Source organism: Lissotriton helveticus, chromosome 5_1 (assembly GCF_964261635.1).
Source record: "Lissotriton helveticus chromosome 5_1, aLisHel1.1, whole genome shotgun sequence".
Taxonomy (NCBI): domain Eukaryota; kingdom Metazoa; phylum Chordata; class Amphibia; order Caudata; family Salamandridae; genus Lissotriton; species Lissotriton helveticus.
The window spans coordinates 1825326911-1825349780 of NC_136065.1; the positions used below are offsets into that span (position 1 = coordinate 1825326911).

Below are 22870 nucleotides of genomic sequence, written 5' to 3' on the forward strand. Positions count from 1 at the left end.
TTTTAATGGACATGGAAACCGCTATCTTTTTGAAGGGTTTCAACACTCACAATGGGATATCTGGGGCGTAGGGTGCATGTCGAACTACCTGTTTAAGTGCTGTTTCCCATACAGCTGCCACATGTTGAATAATGTAAGGATACGACCTGGGCACCCCAACCCCCATCATAAGGAGCTCAGGCAAAAAGACCCCTCCGGGCGTACCTGCCAATAGTTGTTTCTCCCAGTTATTATGCTCATCTGTCCAATGCACAGGCTATTAAAGTGTCTTAGATAACGAAGTATTTTTCTCTGGCAGCAGCACAGTTAGGAGGAAGGCACTCATTTACGTTATCTCTCTATGCTACATTGCATAGCCCATTCCTATTCGTGCACTCCGGTTATATTATATTGAGCTGTTATGTTTGTACTAGTTGATTCAATGCCTATTAGATTCCTCTTGTTAGACTAATGTTCTGATTTCTTACCTTTGCCTCAAATTGTAAAGCGCTCTGATATCCTTCGGGATCAAGTTCGCGCTATATAAAACTTTATAAATAAATAAATATAGATTTTTAGGTCTGATTTGACAGTGCACCTGTCATCTGACTTTTTAACCTACACCAATATTATTCTACAGTTCTTTGCTTCAACACAAATACCTATCTATTAAGATACTATTTACTTGTGATGCTTTACATTACCATGCAGCATACCTTTAAAGGCAAACCTGTTGGCATTGCCTATGCTTGCTTTAAAAGGAATAAAAAATGTATTCTGCTAAATTTGTTTTTGTTTTGTACGGTTGGTGTAATAACAGTTGTGAGAAAAAAAGATGGGAAACCCAGTACTTTCACTCAAGAGATTTCGTTTTCTAAAAATTGTTCGAGGACTCACTACATAGTGCTGGCAAAGTGAAAATGTTCTATTGTTTATATCTTTATTGACAATACTAAATTACAAGTAATATATCCTTAAATTAATTTGTCTTGAAATCACCTATCCCACTTGTAGAACATTATCCAAGTAGTTTATTTTCTTTCGTTATATGCAAAATGTAAAGCAATTTGAAGACTGACCCGGACGAAAGCTGTTCTTATGTTAGGATAGAATTGGACTTCTGCTGTTCTTGCTAATGTTTATCCAGACTCATGAGTCCTGTTCTTTATGTGTTAGGGGGCACATTGCAGCCCCTCCGCCCAATACCAGCAGCTCTGAGTTAATCCCACTCCGGCGGACACAGCCCACAGCTCAAGAGCTTCACTCGAATACACATAATCGGCTTTATTGAAAAGTATGAAAAGAAATGCTCCAAACAAAACCCCGAAATGTACGTGAGGAGAACAGTTTCCATGGCAACAGCTCACTTGCAGACACTCCAGTCGCAGCTTGGAGAGGCTGTACAGCACTACAGTATGGGGGAGGGAAGTGCGGGGGCAGTCCGCATGCGTTGCAGTTTCCTTTTTCCTTTTGGACAACACCCCCTTCCCAACTTACAAAGGACTTGCCTCCCATGTCTTAGGTTGGCCCCTCTGCAGCATTTGAATGCCCCGCTCTAGCAAGTATTGCCTTCACTCCGTTGTCTGGATTCTCTTTTCAAAAACGAGTATAATGTGAGTCTGTTTTATCAGGAATAGTTTAGATTTTTTGTTTGTTTTTCGAAACACATCTGATAGTTAGACACCCTTCTGTTTCTCCAGTCTTGCATTTTTTATTTTTCAGGCGTACAACTTTATAAGTTAAGTACGCCTGAAACACCATGTACTTTTCTTAATGGAACAGGTGGAGGCCTGAGATCCTGCTGGCCAGAAATTAAATACTAATGTGGTTCATTGGTCTCGCGTAACAGTGCCTCAACTACCTTTTTCCTTTGTCTGAACTTCCTACAGGTGAGAGCAAATGGTGGGGCTTAATTATTATTAATAGGTTCTCTAGCTCTACAGGGTAGTGAGGAAGACATCATATATAAATATTGGCTTCCCACTTCTACAAGTGAGCTATTGACTGGTGTTCGCAACTGTACAGGTGACAAATGGTGTGGTTGTCTAAAATCAGTGGATCATCCATGGTTGAATACTGGAGATGATGAATTGTCTTTGGTGGATAGGTTTCTCTGTGTTACAAAGTAGCTTTGAAGGTTTGGTTGTTATCTTTCCTTATACTGGTGAACCTTGAGGGTGCTGTTTATAATGAGTGATGGGTGTACATGGAGGGATGGAAAATGTTCTTTGATCAGTGGTCTCTTCTGCTAGCAAGAGGGGCTGATGTTGAACATGTTATGAAACTAGTAAACATGGTTCTGATTTTTGCAGAAAAACCCCACCCTTAACCCTTGAGATTTAGTTAGATACCATTGCCCTTATTCTGGCTCTAGTTAGTGATCTTATTTCTCTTGTTAGTGATCTTAGCTCCTTAAAAAGATAATTAGCTACTTTTCATATCTCAGAACGTGGCCTTACCCAAAATATTTGGAAAATTGGGTTCCTTCTGAACTGAAAGTACTTGGAATCCTTTTGAACATTATATTTTTGCATGCTCTCATGTGCTCATCAGACTTCCTTTTGATTCTGAGAGCAGATGCTGGTGGCAAAGCTTTTTCTATCCAGGATTCTGGCCTTTGGACCGCCCTGTTCAAAATTTGAATCTTTTCTCAGCTGCAATACTACAGATTGATAAAAGGAATGTTTACATACATTTTTGCTTTATTCATAGGGCTCTTCATAAATTGATAGTTTTATTCCTAATCAGTTTGAATAATCCGTTTTTTGCATTCTTCCTCATTGGATATACTTATGAAATGTTTCTGATCAGAAAGGTTAGGACTTGATACAGAGCTTTCTCTTTCCTGTTCTAGCCCCTGGAATACTAAAAATCTATTTGGAATCAGGCAGTGCTTAATTTGTAAAATTATAACTGCTAGGGCCCTGGTGAGGAGGCCACTTCCACATCCCTCACAGATTGCCGCGGTCAACGCTGCCAGTTACACTAACACCATAACTACTAGCCATCACACTACTACAAGTGGGGCAGTTCTGACTAAGCCTGGCCCTTAAAGCTATAAGGATGGTTTTGACAGCAGGTATTAGTAATTTTTATTGTATATTGAATTAGTAAACAACTGTTGTTGTTCTTCTCTCTAAATTAGATGATGAGTGCCACCATGTGGCAGATTGGCACTGGTGTTGACAATTAAGTGCTGGTGCTCAGCACCGGAAACCACCGGCTCAAATTAAGCGATGGAATCAGGATTCTATTTGATATCCTCCTTCCTACAGAAATTGGATGTCCTTGATATATAAAGGGATCCTCTATTTTTGATGAGACTGCTCTCATTTCGACATGCCGAGGCCCTACCTGGTCTCCTAAGCCCTGTTTCCCAGTGTGAGCTGGTAGTTCATCCCATAGATACGTCCCAAATGTTCAAGGGACCACTGAGAGAAATGCTTGCAGCCAATAAAACCCTTCAAAATGGTTGTTACAAATGTTTCTCTCCTCAACACTCGACGAGATCCTTGTCCATGGTCTTAAGAAATGTGTCCCACTCTCTGCTCTGCCTCTCCTCAGCAGCAGAAACTGAAGCATCACTCACCACTGCCATCAGCTTGCTAATTTCAAATAGGATTTGCTCTTGACTGACTCTTCAGTGGGCATGGCTTTAGGGACCCTACAGTGCCCCCAGGCCCTCTGTGCCTGGTAGCCGATGATTGAATCAACTACTCCTAGCACACTCTACACAGAATCAACTCTGAGGTTTCTGCTTGCAGTCTCTCCCCACTCTACCATGCATATCATGTCTACATACAGTACACCTTACAGGGACCAGGCTTACACCAGGGTAGTGTTTTCCAGTTTCCTTCAAAATTATTGCGGGTCAATGATGCCCATTAGATCTTCTGTTGGAAGCTGGAAATGCAGGAAATGGTTTTCGCTAAATAAAGTGATTGACAATATCTTTGATTGCGAGCTCTACTGTTTCAGTAAGCATCCATAACATGTGCTGTACTAGCACTATCCAAAGTCAACTTGACAGCACATCAATGGATTCTTCAATTCTGTGTGCTGTGTATGGAATGATTATTCAAAATTGATAGTTTTTCTCCTACAGGAAAAGCAGGGAGGAATTGCCTGTGAACTATGGATTCTCCCCTTCTAGATGCAAAGGGATTGTCTGTCCTTGATGGGTTATGATCTACATGCAAAGTGTTGTGTATAGTAAATATATTCCTTTGTTTCAGATGCGAAAGGATAGAGAGATAGTCAATGAATGAAGGCTTTTGTCTTTTAAGTCCACAGGCGACTTCTCTAACTTGAGGTAAGGGATACATATTGTTGAAGGGCTTTCCCCTTCTGCAACCATGAGATGGAGGAGTGATGGGCTCTTCCACAACAAGTTAGGTTTCTTTGTAATTTAATGTGGTGGCCGACAATTATCAAGTCAAGGAGTGGCAGTTTCTAGTTTATAGGATTACTTATGGTAAAGGGATCCGTCAGAAATAGCTTATCATTCCAATGCCTTCCTTTGGAAGCATAAACAATTTTATGTTAGACTGTCTTCACTGCTACCCTCCCTGCTACCCGATCTAGCTATATAGTGGGTATCCTTAGGATCTGTCATTGTTACTTGAGGCTGCTAGCACACCTAACTTTTGTAGATTAGGAAGTCCACAGTGCAGATTTAAACTATTAATCCACATGGAAATCTGTTCAGAGAACCTTAAGTTTACAGGCCATAGAGCCCACAAGAGCCTGTTTGCCCCCAACATCACCATTAAGCTACAGAGCAAGCTGTTGACGGCATTATGGCACACTTCTAGCAGCTCACAAAGTTGTCTTTGACCCATGGACCTGACAGATCCCATCACCATTTTTCAATAGATTTGTTGCACACAACAGGTGTCTCTCAATCAATCAATCAATCAATCAGGTGGCTTGTAAAGCACGACTACTCATCCGTAAGGGTCTCAAAGCGGTGGGGGGTTGGAGGGACTGCTGATTCGTCTAAGGCGCTGTGGTTCATTCGAAGAGTCGGGTCCTGAGGTCCTTCCTGAATTGAGGCAGTGACTGTGCTTTCCTGAGGTGTAGAGGGAGGGTGTTTTAGGTCTTTGCTGCAAGGTAGGAGAAGGATCTTCCTCCAGCTGTGGTCTTGCAGATACGTGGGACGGTAGCCAGAGCCATTTTAGGAAGTTCTCTGGTGGATGCGTGGAATGCGAGCAGGTGGTTAAGGTAAGCAGGTCCTGCATCTTGAAGGGCTTTGTTGGCTAGTGTGAGGAGCTTGAAGGTGATTGCTTTTGTTGACTGGGAGCCAGTGGAGGTCTCTCAGATGGCCATGATGTGGCTGCGGTGGAGGATGTTGAGGATCACACTGGCAGAGGCGTTCTGAATCTTCTGCAGTTTCTTGAGGAGTTTATGGGTAATGCCAGCATAGAGTGCTTTGCCATAGTCGATTCTGCTGCTGATGAGTACGTGGGTAACCGTCTTTCTGGATTCGGTGGGGATCCACTTGAAGATCGGCCAGAGCAGGCATAGTGTGTGGAAACCGGATGGTGAGATGGTGTTGATCTGGCAACTCTAGGTGAGCGGGGAGTCAAGTATGATGCAGAGGTTTTGTGCGTCTGTGGGACTGGAGGAGGTTGGGCCCAAAGGCTGCGGGCCTCCAGGAGTCGTCCCAGACGTAAGGGGTGGAGCCCATGATGAGGACCTTGGTCTTCTCTGATTTGAGCTTGAGGCAGCTGTTCTTCATCCAGGTGCAATAGTAACACAAAAAATCCTCGGGTCTATGCTGGCACGAAAACAGACTGAAATGAAGGACTATGGTCTCACAAAAACCCCAAAGTGGAGAGATCCCTTTTGGGACGAAAACCCTCACCCACCATAGGTGGAATGCTTCATCATATGGGTTGCTCTTCCCAGTGGGAAAACCTGGTCCCACTGAGGGCTACAACTACCTCACTGTGGGGTAGGAGCTCTGGGATGTTTTATGGATACTACTACACTGTTGAGGATGCTAAAATCCCATATGTGAGTTTTAGGTGTGGTGAAGGCGCAGCGCTAAGAATTAGAAAGATGTGTTGAAAAATTGTGAATTTAAAACTACCTAGTGGGGGCAAAAACAAAACTCTTTATTTATCCAGGTTTCCACAACGAAGGCGATGTCAGGTTCGGCGGAGTCAAGTAGGTCCCAGATCTCCACGGCGTGTTTGTGAAGGGAACGTGTGTTGAGCAGGATGCAGTTGAGGCAGTTGGGACCGATATTTTCAGTGGGGCTGGTGTGCGGTGGCAGGCGAAAGTGTAGCTGTAGTTCTGGATGGAAAATGGCCCTGGATGTCATTCGACAATACCTTGGCGGAAGGCTGTGTAGCATCCAGTGTTGAGGGCATAGTGGGTGCTGGCGTCATAGCGGTGGACTGGTGCAGACGGTCCTACCTTTGGCGCGCCAGCGGTGCTTGTCCACTCCACGGCCTGGCAACGGCCACCATAAGTAGTGTGATGGGAAGGGCTGTACAGCTGGGAGGCGGGAAAGCGGGAAGTGGCGCTGGAAGGGGCAGGGCCGCGGGGGATGAGCAGCAGCAGGAACATGGAGCGAAAAAGTCACAAAAAGTGGAAAGAGGCGAGAGGAAAAAAAGTGAAAAAAGCAAAGTAAAATGAAAGGAAGGAAAAATAATAGCAGATGGAGGTGGGCCTCGAACTCAGACGAGCAAGGTTCAGGGGCAGCAGCTACCTAGGCAAAGCTTTGCGGGAAGGAAAGCAGTTCGTTGACCAGGTCAGTGAGATTTAGTGTCTAAGAGGCTGACTGTGTTTCTGTTCCGTCTTCTCTATTGATTGATTTTCTCATATGTTGTTTGTAGAGTTTGCTGATGCCATCTTAGTTAATAACTTTGTAGTCATCACTAGAGTAATAAATAAGTTCATGAAAGTCAGTGTTTAAGTTGGGAGGTATTCTACCAGAATTGGACACTTGGAAGATGCTTTCCCAACCACAGAACTCGGTCACTATCATACACTTGAGTTCAACTGTCTTCCAAAGTCAAGGAAACATGGGAGCCACAATGCTTTTTGATGCTTGAGGATGAATAGCAAACAGCTGCGTGGCTAGGAACGATGTATTCTCAAACCACTATTGGACACTATCTGAAAGAAACAGGTTAGTATTAGATTCCTTACCTTAGAATATCCCCAGGCGTCAGACTGGATCCGGAAACTTTTGCGTAGCAGTACCCTTGCGCGTCGGTAGGCATAGTCTGCGGCTCCGCGTCCGTTGTCTGCGTCGATGGCGCCGAGATGACGTCACCGGAGTACTTAGATGCTGCCCTCGTGCGCCGACGTCCGTTCCTATTTTTTCCGCGCCAGCAAGCGCGATCCGGGAACAGTGGTACCCTTAGTCATTTTTTTACGAAATGCTTCGATCTTTTTGATCATTTTTCGAAGTTGAACGACTCAGACGGTGCCGGTAGGGATGCCCGGGTTTAAGCCCTGCGTCGACTGCAACCGACTGATGTCGGTTACCGACACCCATCGCCAGTGTCTTCATTGCCTGGGGCCTGACCACGAAGACAAGTCGTGCCCCGACTGCCGGGCCTTGATGTCGAAGGCTAGGCGGGAGCGGTCCCGCAAGTGCCTCGAGCTCCGGCAGTCGGCCCTGCGCCGTCGGTCCGGAAAGAGGTTGAGGGACCTGTCGCGGGGACGGAGTAATCACGGCTCGGAGGATCGATGCCACTCCTCGAGCTCCAAGTCCTCAGGTAAGAGACACAAGAAGTCGAAGAGGCGACCTCGCTCTTCCGACTCCCCCCGACGCTCACCCGACGTGGCCGGGGGTTCGGGTGACACCGCCCACGCGGCTACGTCAGAGCCGCAGGCATCGCGGCTGCTCCATACCCGCCGGTCCCTGGGCAGAACGCGACGCCGGAGGAGATTGACTCCTTCCTCATGGCCATGAGGTCGCTCACTCCTCCGTCGGGTTCCGCGGCGCCTTCGGGCCTAGCGGCCCCGACTGGGAGCCCAAGCGGGCCGGGTGCTTCGGCCCCAGCGCCGTCGGCGACTTCTGTCCCGACGCCGCTGGGCTCCGCTGGATCCGGGCCCGGATCCGGGTCGTCGCCGGTCGACCTTACGACCTCGCTGGCGCCTGCTCCTAGGGTGTTGTCCCCGGTGCCGACCACGGCCGATGCCGTCCCCAGTCCCCCCCTCGGTCCGGTTCCGACGCCGGAGCGGCGTTGCTCGACGCCGCATTCAACGCAGACGGGAGATTATTTCTTTTATGATCCGGCCCCATCATTTGACCCTGAGTACCAGGAAATGAGTGGCGAGGCAGACTGGTTGGCGTAGTCTGCGGCTCCGCGTCCGTCGTCTGCGTCGTTGGCGCCGGAATGACGCCGCCGGAGTACTTAGACACCGCCCTTGCGCGCTGACGTCAGTTCCTATTTTTTTCGGGCCAGCAAGCGCCGATCCGGGAACAGTGGTACCCTTAGTCATTTTTTTACTAAACGCTTCGATCTTTTTGATCATTTTTCGAACTCAAACGACTCCGGTGCCTGTAGAGATGCCCGGGTTTAAGCACTGTGTCGACTGCAACCGACTGATGTCGGTTACCGACCCCCATCGCCGGTGTCTTCATTGCCTGGGGCCCGACCCCGATGACAAGTCGTGCCCCGACTGCCGGGCCTTGACGTCGAAGGCTAGGCGGGAGCAGTCCCGCAAGCGCCTCGAGCTCCGGCAGTCGGCCCTGCGCCGTCGGTCCGGAAGGAGGTTGAGGGACCGGTCGCGGGGACGGAGTAATCACGGTTCGGAGGATCGACGCCACTCCTTGAGCTCCAAGTCCTCAGGTAAGAGACACAAGAAGTCGAAGAGGCGACCTCGCTCTTCCGACTCCCCCCGACGCTCACCCGACGTGGCCGGGGGTTCGGGTGACACCGCCCACGCGGCTACGTCAGAGCCGCAGGCATCGCGGCTGCTCCATACCCGCCGGTCCCTGGGCAGAACGCGACGCCGGAGGAGATTGACTCCTTCCTCATGGCCATGAGGTCGCTCACTCCTCCGTCGGGTTCCGCGGCGCCTTCGGGCCTAGCGGCCCCGACTGGGAGCCCAAGCGGGCCGGGTGCTTCGGCCCCAGCGCCGTCGGCGACTTCTGTCCCGACGCCGCTGGGCTCCGCTGGATCCGGGCCCGGATCCGGGTCGTCGCCGGTCGACCTTACGACCTCGCTGGCGCCTGCTCCTAGGGTGTTGTCCCCGGTGCCGACCACGGCCGATGCCGTCCCCAGTCCCCCCCTCGGTCCGGTTCCGACGCCGGAGCGGCGTTGCTCGACGCCGCATTCAACGCAGACGGGAGATTATTTCTTTTATGATCCGGCCCCATCATTTGACCCTGAGTACCAGGAAATGAGTGGCGAGGCAGACTGGTTGGCGTAGTCTGCGGCTCCGCGTCCGTCGTCTGCGTCGTTGGCGCCGGAATGACGCCGCCGGAGTACTTAGACACCGCCCTTGCGCGCTGACGTCAGTTCCTATTTTTTTCGGGCCAGCAAGCGCCGATCCGGGAACAGTGGTACCCTTAGTCATTTTTTTACTAAACGCTTCGATCTTTTTGATCATTTTTCGAACTCAAACGACTCCGGTGCCTGTAGAGATGCCCGGGTTTAAGCACTGTGTCGACTGCAACCGACTGATGTCGGTTACCGACCCCCATCGCCGGTGTCTTCATTGCCTGGGGCCCGACCCCGATGACAAGTCGTGCCCCGACTGCCGGGCCTTGACGTCGAAGGCTAGGCGGGAGCAGTCCCGCAAGCGCCTCGAGCTCCGGCAGTCGGCCCTGCGCCGTCGGTCCGGAAGGAGGTTGAGGGACCGGTCGCGGGGACGGAGTAATCACGGTTCGGAGGATCGACGCCACTCCTTGAGCTCCAAGTCCTCAGGTAAGAGACACAAGAAGTCGAAGAGGCAACCTCGCTCTTCCGACTCCCCCCGACTCTCGCGTGACGTGGCCGGGGGTTTGGATGACATCGCCCACGCGGCTACGTCAGAGCCGCAGGCATTGCGGCTGCTCCATACCCGCCGGTCCCTGGGCAGAACGCGACGCCGGAGGAGATTGACGCTTCCTCATGGCCATGAGGTCGCTCACTCCTCCGTCGGGTTCCGCGGCCCCGACTGGGAGCCCAAGCGGGCCGGGTGCTTCTGCCCCGGCGTCATCGGGTGCTTCGGCCCCAGCGCCGTCGGCGACCTCGGTCCCGACGCCGCAGGGCTCCGCCGGATCTGGGCCCGGATCCGGGTCGTCGCCGGTCGACCGTACGACCTCGCTGGCGCCTGCTCCTAGGGTGTCCCCGGCGCCGACCACGGCTGATGCCGTCCCCAGTCCCCCCTCGGTCCGGTTCCAACTCCGGAGCGGCATTCGACGCCGATGGGAGATTTTTTCTTCTATGATCTGGCCCCATAATTTGACCCTGAGTACCAGGAGATGAGTGGCGAGGTGGACTGGGAGGGGTCTGAGGACCCTCTGGCACGTGAGTGCCAGCCTTATCAGGACTGGGCAGGTGAGCTCGGGGACGCCAGTGGTCTGGACACTTCGCCAGACACTGGTTTTGTCTCCCTTCCTACCGTTGCTACGGAGGAGGGGGCAGCCTATAGTGTGGTGTTGACGCGAGCGGCCAAGGCCTTATCCCTTGAACTCCCCATCGCGGCCGTGAGGACTAACCTCCTCACTGAGGTCATTAAACCACAAGCAAACTCTTCGGAGCCTCTGTTGCCGTTTAATGAGGCCTTGTCTGACGTTCTTCTGGGCACCTGGTCCAGGCTCGCTACAGGTCGCCCTGTAGATAGGAACGTGGCCAGACGCAACCGCCCGGCTTCCTGTATACCCACCCCACTCCCAAGAACCTGGTCATACAGGCCTCTAACTCCCAGACCGCATTCCCGACGGCTCCCCCGATCGGGAATCCAAGAGGTACGAACAGTATGGCAAAAAGATGTTCTCCTCACTGAGTTTGGGGTTGCGGTCCGTTAACACCGCGTGCCTCTTGGGCTGTTATACCCACTCTCTGTGGGACACGGTCGCGGACGTGCTGCCGCAATGTCCGTAGGAGGCCTGGACTAAACTCGCCCAAGCCCTTGCGGAGGGTCGAGTTGGGCACGGTACTCCATCAGATGTGGACTGGATACCACGGACTCGCTGGGTAGAGCGATGGCAACGACGGTGGCGATTCGTAACCACGCCTGGCTGAGGTCCGCCAACTTTTCGGCTGATGTCCAAAACACCCTTATGGACATGCCGTTTGATTGCCGTCGCCTCTTTGGCGACAAGGCAGACAGTGCGCTTGAGCGCTTTAAGGACTCCAGGGCTACGGCCAAGTCCTTGGGCCCGTCGGCCCCGCACCAGCAATCTGCTGCCTTTCGCCCCTTTCGTGGCCAAGGAAGGGGCGCCCCCACACGTCCTGCCAGCCACGGGCCGCAGACTAACATCCAGCATGGTGGTGGACGTGGTAACCGCCGTGGCGGTGCCTGGGGACAACGGCGCGGCCAGTCCACATCCACCCCCGCTGCATCCGCCTCAAAGCCTTCCTAGTCTGAGCTTTCAGGCCCACGAGACGCCAGTGGGGGGGCAGGGTTCGCCATCACCTCCTCCACTGGCGCGACATCACATCGGACAGGTGGGTGCTGCAAATCGTCCGAAGGGGCTACTCCCTCCCCTTCGAGGCAACCCCTCTAGCCATGCCACCGCTGTACCACCGTGTGTCGGGGGATCACTTGAATCTTCTGCGAGAGGAAGTTACAGCCCTCTTGGCCAAGGGGGCCATAGAGCGCATTCATGGGCCAGAAGTAGGGTGTGGTTGTTACTCCCACTACTTTCTGGTTCCCAAGAAGGGCAAAGGGGGCCTACGCCCTATCTTGGACCTGCGGAACATCAACGGCTTCCTCCGGAAGGAGAGGTTCAAGATGCTGACACTGGCTCAGGTCTTAGCTGCCCTGGACCCAGGAGACTGGATGGTAGCGTTGGACTTGCAGGACACTTATTTCCACATCCCCCTCCTGCCGGCCCACCGCCGCTACCTGCGGTTCACGGTAGGCCACGAGCACTTTCAGTTTACCGTGCTCCCCATCGGCCTTACCAGCGCCCCACGGGTGTTCACGAAAGTGATGGTGGTGGTCGCAGCTCATCTGCGCAGGTTAGGGGTTTCAGTCTTTCCCTATCTCGACGACTGGTTGTTGAAGGCGGGCTCGCCCCAGACAGTCGTCAGCTACCTCCAGACTACGGCCGACCTCCTACATCTGCTGGGGTTCACCATCAATGTGCCGAAGTAGCACCTATGTCCCTCTCAGAAGCTCCTCTTCATCAAAGCGGTTCTAGACGTGGCGCAGTTTCGGGTTTATCCTCCCCAACAGCGGGTTCGGGATATTCAGGCTTTGATTCCGATCTTTCAGCCTTTATCCCGAGTCTCGGTCAGGTTGACGCTGCGGCTTCTGGGGCTGATGACCTCCTGCATCCTTCTGGTGCATCACGCCAGGTGGCGATCCGGGCTCTGCAGTGGGACCTGAAGTTTCAGTGGGCCCAGCATCAGGGCAACTTGTCCGACCATGTCTTGATCTCGGAGGGCACTGCAAGACAGTTGCAGTGGTGGCTCACGCACCGCGATTGGGTCAGCGGCAGATCCCTTTCCCTACCCCAACCGGAGCACGTAGTTGTGACGGACGCGTCCCTCCAGGGCTGCGGAGGCCACATGGGCGAGGCGGAGATCAGAGGCCTCTGGTCTCCGGCGGAGTCCCAGCTCCATATCAACCTTCTGGAGCTGCGGGCGATCCGACTTGCACTGAAGGCATTCCTCCCCTCTGTCTGGGGGAGTGTAGTGCAGGTGTTCACGGACAACACCACTGCCATGTGGTACTGCAACAAACAGGGCGGGGTGGAGTCGTGGACCCTATGCCAGGAAGCTCTGCGCCTGTGGCAGTGGCTGGAACATCAGGGCGTGACCCTGGTGGTTCAACACCTGGCAGATTCCCTGAACGCTAGGGCGGACGAACTCAGCCGTCGGTGCATGATGGTGAACTCTGACGTGGCGCAAGGCCTCTTTCAGCAGTGGGGAGAGCCTTGGTTAGATATATTCGCCACAGAAGAGAACGCGCAATGTCATCAGTTCTGCGCGTTGGAATTTCCAAGGCGGCACTCGCTTGGAGACGCTTTTCGTCGCGCGTGGAGTTGCGGTCTGTTGTACGCCTTTCGCCTATACCACAAGTCATCCTTGTGGCTCCGGACTGGGCACGAAGGTTCTGGTATCCCGAGCTACTCAGCATGTCTGTCGATCCCCCGATTCGTCTGCCCCTTCTGTCGCAGCAGCAGGGGACGGTCCTCCACCCGAACCTGTCCAGTCTCCACTTACATGCGTGGAGATTGAGCGGCAGCAGTTGAGGCAATTTGACTTGCCTCCTGAAGTCTGTAATGTCATTCTGGCAGCCAGGCGTCCCTCCACAAAATCGGTATACGCCTGCAGGTGGAACAAATTTGTGGCATGGTGCACAGCAAAGGCTGTGCATCCCCTTTCTGCCCCTCTTTCAGAGGTTCTCCTCTTTCTTCTTTCTCTTGCCCAGCAGGGCTCTGCTTTGGGCACTCTGAAGGGCTACCTCTCGGCCATTTGCGCCTTCTTAAGGCTACCTGATCAGCCCTCTTTGTTCAAGTCCCCGGTTGTAAATAGGTTTTTGAAGGGCATCACTCATATGTTTCCACCAGTTCCTTGCGTGATGCCTCAGTGGGACTTGAACCTTGTTCTAACTTTTCTGATGTGCGCTCCCTTTGAGCCACTTCATAACTGTCCTCTTCTTCTCCTTACTCTGAAGACCGCTTTCCTGGTTGCCATCACCTCCGCCAGGAGAGTGAGTGAGCTCCAGGCCCTTTCTTCTAAGCCTCCTTTCATTTCAGTCCATCCGGACATAGTTGTGTTACGGACGCGACCCTCTTTCCTGCCCAAGATAGTCACAGCCTTCCACTTCGGGCAGTCCATCACCTTGCCCACCTTCTTTCCTCCTCCGCATCCCTCGAAAGAGGAAGAGAGGCTCCACTGACTGGACCCAAAACGTGCGCTCTCTTTCTACTAGGATCGCACACGCCAGTTCCGGGTGGATGACCAACTCTTTGTGGGCGCTAAGAAGGGACGGGCGGTGCACAAACTAACCATTTCTCGATGGGTCGTCTTGTGCCCCACAGGAGGCTCAAAAGGAGCCTCCTGTGGGGCTTCGTGCCCATTTCACACGGGCCACGGCGGCTACTACTGCCCTGGGCCGGGGAGTCCCCTTGCAGGACATCTGTCAGGCAGCTACGTGGGCCTCGCTGCACACGTTCGCAAGACACTACTGCCTGGACAGCCAAGTCCGGAGAGATGGCTTTTTCGGCCGTTCCGTTCTCTAGGACTTTCTGGTGTGATCATTGGTTCGCAGACAAACCACCGTGTTGGTATTTATTTATTTATTTATTATTTATTTTTTACATTTGTAATGCGCGCAGATACCCACAAAGGGTTTCCCGGCGCCAGGACTCCGAAATCAACAACACAGAAAGCAAAACGGACCAGAGACCACAGTGATTTATTGATTGAAAAGCCAGGTTTTAACGCTTTTCTTAAAACTGGCAAAATGTTCTTCCTTTCGTAGAGCTGGGGGAAGGGAGTTCCAAAGAACTGGTCCCAAATAGGAAAAGGATCTTCCTCCCATTCTGGCCAGTTTAAACCTGGGTACCACAAAGTTTGCTGCATTGGAAGAGCGAAGATTACGTGCAGGAGAGTAGGGCCTCACTAGTTTTTGCAAATACTTTGGTGCGGTTCCTGCCTTTATTTTAAACATGTAGCTCAGGGCTTTGAACCGAACCCGGTTCTCCACCCTGAGCCAGTGCAGGTCCTTAAGGTGCTTAGAAATCCTTGCTGTCCTGGGGATTTTACACCGCAACCTGGCTGCGGAGTTCTGGACTAGCTGAAGCCGCCTGATCACGGCTAGGTTGGAACCCAGGTAAAGGATGTTACCGTAGTCAAGCCTGGATGTAATAAGGGCATTGACTACGGTCTTCTGGGTATCAACAGGCAGCATCCAGATAATCTTCCGCAGCCATATGAGGATAGTGAAGCAAGTACCAGCCACTTTGTTGACCTGCTGTTTCATCGATAGTGTGTCATCGATGTGCACGCCTAGATTTCTGACATGGGTAGCTGGGATAGGAAAAGCGCCCAGGGATGGCGGCCAATGAGTGTCCTGCCAAAGGTCTCTGTGTTTGCCTAAAAGAAGAATCTCCGTCTTCTCCCCGTTGAGCTTCAGCTGGTTCGTTGACATCCAGCTGAAGACTTCATGAAGACCTAGTTTCAACACAGAGGGGGATGAAGGGTCTGAATTGGTGAGAGAGAAAATAATTTGCGAATCATCCGCATAGGTCATAAGTTCTAGACCAACTCGCTCTGCTAGATCGGCGAGAGGGCGGAGATACAAATTAAAAAATAGCGGACTCAATATTGAGCCTTGGGGCACGCCATGGGGTGAAGCAAAGGTGTCTGACTGAGCCTGCGAAGACGAGATCTGAAACGTCCGGTTGCACAGATAAGATTTAATCCAGTCCAGTGCTGCCCCTCCGACACCATCCTCACTCAGCCTGGCGAGCAGTCTGTCGTGGGAGATGGTGTCGAAGGCTGCACTTAGATCAAGCAGGACAAGTGCAACCGTTTGCCCCTCGTCCAGGAGCCCCCTGATCTTCTCGGTGACTCCCAGGAGGGCGGACTCGGTGGAATGCCCGGCCCTAAAACCTGACTGGGAGAAGTGGAGTAGGTTGTTATTCTCCGTAAATGTAGTAAGTACACCGTGAATGTGTTTCTCTAAAATTTTTGAGAAAGCAGGCAGCAGGGAGATAGGACGATAGTTGGCCAGCACCTCCGGATCAGTAGAAGGCTTCTTCAGCAGAGGGCTGACCATGGCGTGCTGGGGTATCTATTCTAAGGTAAGGAATCTAATACTAACCTGTTACTTTCAGATGCACAAGTTACTTACCTTCGGTAACGATATATCTGTAAGAAACAGTAGTTAGTACTAGATTCCTTACCGCCCCACCCATCCTCCCCGTTCTGCGAACCGATATCTAGGGTTAAGGTGATCCCTTTCAGGGCCCTAGTTTTTATGGCACCAGTGTTGGTTTTTATCATGGCTCTGCGTTTTCTGGCGCGGAAAAGCTGTGTGCCGAGGGCGGCGTCTATGTACTCCGGCGACGTCATCCCGACGCCGACGACGGATGCGGAGCCGCAGACGATGCCTACCGACGCGCAAGGGTACTGCTACGCAAACGTTTCTAGATCCAGTCTGACGCCTGGGGATATTCTAAGGTAAGGAATCTAATACTAACTACTGTTTCTTTCAGATATATCGGTACCGAAGGTAAGTAACTTGTGCGTCAGTCTGTGTCATGAAAAGCTGGAATGCACTGGTGCATAGTTTAAGATGCTGCTGGCGCACATCTCAGTTCATGCACAATACCGCAGGGTAGAATGGAAGCATAGACAAAATATAGCTGCCAAAGCAGATGGAGAGGAGTACCACCAGGTACGGAGGAACTTCTCCATGAGGCACCTGTATACAAGCTACAAGAGCATAACTGCATTCATGCTTTGCAGTGCTTGCAAAGGGGCCAGAGGAGTATAGCCAAACTCTTGGCATTGAAGCCAGGAGGCCTTAGTGCAGTTGTCTTCTCGTTTTACTGTAATGTATAGTGATTACTTTCCCTAATGAAGTGTTTGAAAGGCATTTTTTTAGGTCTCGTAGGCGTTAGCCGCGCGAAGCACGGTCTCGCCAGACACCCTATTGTCAGCGAGTCTTCGTTCCAGGAGAGGAGACAGGAGCTGGCCGCGCGCTCGGAATTGAGCGGGCCACGCGCACGTGAACGCGCTCGCTGTGGCCAGCTCCTGTCTCCACTCCTGGAAAGCTGTACCACACAGCCACACCTCCCCTTGCTTACGCATGCGCAAAAACAGAGACACACACACAAGCAGACCTACAGACACGCACGCACACACACATACAGAGACACACACGAACACACCTACAGACACGCACGCACACACACATACAGAGACCCCCGCCCACCCCCCGCCGCACACACACAGAGACACACACGAGCGCACCTACACACACGCACACATACAGAGACCCCCCCGCCGCACACACGAGCGCGTACACACAAGCACACACACACACACACACACACACACACACAAGCGCAATCTCCCTCCCCCCCACAAGTAAGGCCCACTTACCGCCACTCCGGACTTCAGCCGCCACCGCGGGGCTCTCCCTCGGGCATGGGAGCCCCGCGTCACCAGCACTGCTTTTCTCCGTGGGCGCGTGCGCGGGCTTCCGAAGACGGAAGTCCCACCACACGGAAGGTTTCGGTTTCGCTCACATGTTGCAACTGTCGCTGCTCCATGTGGTGGTGGGACAGCTCAGCGGGCGGCTTCGGGAGAGCAGCTTTAAGGCTGTTTTTCTGCCGTGGGAAAGCTGCTCGCAGAGCGCGATGAATCGCGGAGATGCCGGTGCAGGGTCGTCTTCTGCTGACCATTTCACTGCTGAGCAACAGGACAACAAACTAATGAGGAAGGCTGAGCTGAAAGTTCCCCTGGACTTTCCCTTAGAGGAGGCAGCTGCCTTTGACGGTAAGGGAAAACGTTCAGTGTTTTATGTCCCGACATATCCGGCTTTCGCCGTGGGCGTGCCTAAATGTGCCTGCTTTGCACACTCGGACTGTTTTTTTATTGCCTACGTTTCTTCCAAATACAACGATTTCACTTACCTTCTCTATGTGTGTGTGTTTCCTGTGCAACAACTGACACAACGCACACATGCAAATTGTCAATAGTAGAAGGAGACTGCAACTAATCCAATTGTCAATAGTAGAAGGAGACTGCAACTAATCCCTTTTCAGTCGTCATCTGTCACTTTTCCAAGTACAGTTGAAATGCCTGTGAATCCGTTGCCGGTGGCTTGTGAAGTGAAGTGTCTCATGGGTGCAGTTGATCACGTATGGAATTGTTTACCCAAATAACTACTATTAAGAACGTTTAGTTGCTACAAGTTACTTTTTGTAACTGCCTATTTATGTTTATTATAATGCCTTTCACTCAGTTACATTAGTTGTTTTTTTAACCAGTAGAGTGTATATTGTTAATTGTGCGGCTGAGCATGTAGCTTAGTATAATAATAATAATAAAAACATAAAATACTTCAGAATGTGGTTGTACTGAGTTGGATAGTTTTAGCAATTACATTTGTTGAAAGTAGGGTCACCACACATCCCAGGTTTACCCCGACAGTTCAGTTTTTTTGTTGACTGTCTCAACCTCCACACAGTTTTTTTAATTACACCTGATAAATATCCCTATTCCCAGTACATTGTTATCCTGGGTTCTTATGTCAACAAAAGCGGTCACTTGTAGTTTTTTAGTGCACCTGCGTCTATTGTTCCACAATGCCATGTTAAGGCGGATTGTTTCTGCCCATACATGTCTAATAGCCTTCATCACGAGCCAAGAAGATCACTAGGGTCTCTCCTTCCTTTTTTATTTATTTAAGAAATCTGTTTGAGGTTCTGATATCTGCATATATTATCTACTTCATTCATGCATACAAACTGCAGTAGTTTTAGTAATTAGAACTGCCAGAGCCTGAACTTGATTCACATTGATAATGGTATTGATCTGCTAACCATACATACCCCTGGGCATTTCTGTATTAGTGTCAGCGTGTGTCAGTATTCGGACGTTTCTTGTCCTCCTCTAGGACATTTCTAGAGAGAATCCTTATACTACCCAGTATGTTGCTCAAGGCCCTCTGCGGATCAGTACCGAGTAGCTGAAGCATGGCTGCCTGTGTAGGGCTGAATATGAATTTCACGGCAACCTGTTTTTCAGTATTTAGATCTTTATATGTTCTACTGATGTTAAGTGTTTTTGTAGTACCTTAACTGCTTGAGAACGGTTTTCTGAATTTCATACTCATATTGTTGGCATTGGATGCATGTGGTTTTTTTTTCCAGCGTAAGTGCTCTGAGATTAAACATGTGGGAGTTTTCTAGGGGTCTTCATTCATTTTGACTTTCTATTTTTTAAATTGTTTCCATGAAACTCTGCGGATTTCTTTTATTTTTTTCATTACAAAGAAGCTCTAACTTTACTAAAACAGTAACATGCAATTTAAAAGCACCTGCTGCAGAGTTCCTTGTAAATCCAGGTTTCAGGCAGCAATAAAAATGTCATGATAACTTGTGATTAATGTTCCTGATAGAGAGATGTTAGACCTGACACCTTTGGCGTGGTTTTCCCCCCATCTTTTTGCCTCTGACTCATGTATTTTTTGATGCTGTGCTGGATTTCGTTTTTGCTGGTTTAGATGTTTTGGACACTCTGCCACTGCTGATCAGTGCCAGAGTGTAAGTGCTCCCTCTGTAAATTGTCGTATTGATTGGGTATACCTGATTGGCATATTTGTATCACCATGAAGTCCCTAGTAAAGTGCACTGTGTGTGCCAGGGCTGGTGATGACAGATGCTACTAGTGGGCCTGCAGCGCAGATTGCGCCACCCACATGAGTAGTCCTAAAATGGTGACTCAGGCCTGCCAGCGCAGGGTCTGTGTGCAGTCAGTGACTGCCATGTCCGCCTGGCCAGTGTCTCCACTGGCTGGGCCTAACCCTTCCCTGTCTGTGCACATCAGTCACCCCTATGGAAGGCTCAGGGCACCCCCCTGGGCAGGGTGCAGTGTAGGGGTCAGGTAGAGCATGTACTAGTGCAGGTCACATGCTCTGGTAGTGGACAGCAGCCATTTTGTGCGCTCACTGCTGTAAGGCTATCTTGCTCCATAGAATAACATGGGGGAGGCTGGTCCCAATGGATACCAGCCTATCTTCTCATAGGAACAAGATGGGACATAAGTGAATGATATCCCTGAACTCAGACTTTAATAACACATCTTTTAGTGAAGGTTGTTTTTAAATTCTTTGTTTGAGAATAGTACTTTTGGAAAGTGGCTGTTCTCTTGTCTAAACCTTTCTGTGTGCCTGGGCCTGTTTGTGGATTGCCTGTCTGGTCTGAGTGGGACAGGGGCTGCAGAGCCCCCGGAGGGGGGTCGGAGTCCGCCCGTGGATGAAAGGCAGCATCTGCTGCCAGGGAAGCGGGAGGATAGCGCCTGATAGTGAAGGGCTGTGCCTGCCTGGCCACCATGCTGGCTCCCCCTCCTGCTGGCCAACTGTCACCTCTGACCCTGATGCTGACAGGAAGAAGGAAACCAGAAACACCCCAGTGCTCCAGCAACCCCCAGAACTGGTTTAGACCGGGCTCAGGGCCCACTTGCACAAAGACTTCAAAGGACTTCAAAGACTTTTAGGGGTATAAGAGAAGAACCCCTGACTACAGAAGATTAGATTTTACAATCAAGAGGAACCTCTGCCAGAAGAAGGACTGCTGAAGGAGCTGATGGAAGAGTGCCTTGCTGTGTGCTTTAAGGGCTGACCTAGCCTGCTATCCAACTGAAGGAGAGGAGAAGAAAGGGACTTTGCTGTGTGCTGTGACCCTGCCTGCTTGAAACTGCCAAGACTTTGCTGTGTGCTGTGTCTGCAACTTGAATCTCCAAGGGCCTGAGAAGAGCTGGCCTCCTGTTTTGCAACCCAGGAACATAAAGGTTGCTAAGGACTACAATACTGCTGTGTCCCCCTAAAACTGCTGTGGGCCGAGGAGATCGTGAAACTGCTGTGTGCAGTGAACATCGGGGACTGCTCGACTAAGCCTGGCTGTTGTGCCCCGGATAGCGCGCTGGCTGCTCTCTGCTCTGATTGAGAGTGCCGCGCTGACTGCTGCCTGCTTTGCCCCGAGATCGGCGTGTTCATGGACACGTGCTCGTGGGGGCCGAGGAGTTCTGAAGCTCCCCCAGCGCAGCGCGGGTTAATTCCGCTTGCCTGCATCATCACCGCCGCGGGGGCCGGAGCCCTGAAATTGACCTCGAGGGTCTGCTTGCATCCACAAAGGGGCCGTGCCGTGATTGGCTGTGGCCGGAGGCTGGTAGAGAAGTGCCGCGACCGGATTGGCCGATTCCCCCAAAGCTGCGGTGACGTCGCGGAGGGCTCGGCAGAAGTGCCGCGACCGGATTGGCCGATTCCCCCAGAGCTGCGGTGACGTCACGGAGGGCTCGGCAGAAGCGCCGCGACGGGATTGGCTGGCTTCGCAGAAGCTGCTAAGAGAGAGCCAAGGAATTGCCGGGATCACCGCCGGGACCGGGGAAGACTGACCTGACCTCGCCGAGGGAATCTAGAGCATCCCGCACCCCCGGCCTGCCGTCCCCCACAAGGTGAGCAGCACCACCTCCCCCGCCGCTCGTTGGATTGTCGAGAGCGGGTGGGAGAGGAAAGGGGACCGGCCGGGGCGGAGACAAGCGAGATCTGCTTGGCGCGGTGCGCCTGAGGCATAAGCAAGAGTGAGGCGGTACCGGGGGAAAAGAAGAGTCCCTGGGCCTCGCGAGGAAGCGCATTTGCAGCGCTTGAAGCCCACAGATAAGACTACACGTGGGCAGTGTTTTTAATGCTCGTTTTTGGGAGCGCATTTTTCTAAAATAAGTCAGTATTGCTTATTTTGAGTGCTGATCCCCCAAGAGACTTGAGACTATCGTTTTAGATAAGAAACTTCCTATTTACAAGTACTGCAACCATTAAGATTAAGAGCAACATTTTATTGATAAAGTGATTATTGTGCAACTACCTTATTTACCTTGCTGAAACTAGATAAAGCTATATATTTTTATAAAATATACCTGTGTGGTCTCAGTTTGTGGTGGATTGGGGATTACTGTTGTGTTCAGTGCAAATATTATACACATAGCCTTGGGGATAAGCCTGCCTGCTCGCGCCATGCTACCTAGAGGGAGAGCGGAGGTTATCTACTGTGTGTATTCCTTCACCCTGACTAGAAGCAAGGGTCCCTACTTGGTCTAAGGTACTTACCTCTGCCAATTAGTGACCCCCAGATCTAACATTTTTGGACAGCGGTGCGGATTTTGAACTAATAATTGCACTTGACCTACAGTGATTTCTTGTACATCACTAGTCTAGTTTAGTAGCACAGTTGCGCAAGATTTTTTCTTTTTGGTGAAACCTTTTAGTTGAAAAGGTTAGGAAGCATCATGTCTCAGAAAGCGCCAAGCGTGAGTGTAGAAGTGGAAGTGGAATTTGAAATCCAGGAGTTGTTCATCTATAACAAGGAGCAACTGAGAAAATTCTGCAAACAGCTTGGATGCCCAGCAAAGGGCAGCGCAAACAAGGAAGAGCTACAGAAATCTCTGAGGGCCTGGTGGGAGGCCAAACATGGTGATCCAGAAGCTGCTACTGGAGAGGAAGGCACACAGGAGAATGCTTTTTTGTCCAGTGAGTTGCCAGTGAGGAAGGCAGTGTCTAGGACTGGCAGCAACCACTCCAGTAGGATTATTTCTCCAGAGGAGGTGGAGGAGAATCAGAGAGCTAGGGCCTATGAGATTGAGCTTTTTAAGCTCAAAGCACAAGCAGATGAGAGGAGACTGCGCCTTGAAACTGAGAAAGAGGCGCAGGAGAGAAGAAATACTCTCGCTTTGGAGGAGAAGAAACTCCAATTGGCTCATGAGTTGAGCATGAGGGAGCTGGACATTACAGCCAAAAAGGAGGAGTCCAGTTCTAATGGTGGCAGCGCACAACCAGTACAGGCGGGTAAGGTATACATACCAAAGGATCTGGTACAGAATTATCAGAGGGGTGAGGATATTTATGCGTGGTTTAGATCGTATGAACATGCCTTAAAGATGAATGAAGTGCCTGAGAAGAGTTGGGGGGCAGGATTGTGGAAGCATTTTGAGGCCTCTGGGAGGGATGTTTTGGCACCCTTAGAAGCAGCAGG

General features: G+C 51.2%; 1 protein-coding gene across 12 annotated transcripts in view; it reads left to right on the forward strand.

Annotated features, from left to right (window-relative positions):
* Window positions 1–22870, forward strand: part of HDAC5 (histone deacetylase 5) — a 1448645-nt gene that overhangs the window by 321963 nt on the left and 1103812 nt on the right. The gene's annotated exons all lie outside the window — the stretch shown is intronic.